General features: G+C 53.8%; 1 protein-coding gene across 9 annotated transcripts in view; it reads left to right on the forward strand.

Annotated features, from left to right (window-relative positions):
- The window catches only part of LOC110027914 (DNA mismatch repair protein MSH4), a 182,101-nt gene that overhangs the window by 104,262 nt on the left and 77,586 nt on the right, over positions 1-253 (forward strand). The gene's annotated exons all lie outside the window — the stretch shown is intronic.

Raw genomic sequence — 253 nt, forward strand, 5'->3', positions numbered from 1 at the left:
GGCGCAGTCTGTTTCGTCATCCGGGGTCGCTCGGACGACGTCGTCGACAATCGGGTCAAAACGCGTCGAAATTCAAATTTCACAAAAATTCGACCCGCGATCGATCGTCACAAATGGTTTACTCGAGCATTCGACAAGTAACGGCGGATGCAATGTGAATTGCGGAGATCGGACACGTCGACTCTCCGAATTGCGAAGCTGGTGCGCGCAGGAGTGCGAATTGTGCAGAAGGTCACCCTAAGGCTCGGAAAGG

The sequence above is a fragment of the Phalaenopsis equestris genome, unplaced genomic scaffold (genome assembly GCF_001263595.1).
Source record: "Phalaenopsis equestris unplaced genomic scaffold, ASM126359v1 Scaffold000468, whole genome shotgun sequence".
Taxonomy (NCBI): Eukaryota; Viridiplantae; Streptophyta; class Magnoliopsida; order Asparagales; family Orchidaceae; genus Phalaenopsis; species Phalaenopsis equestris.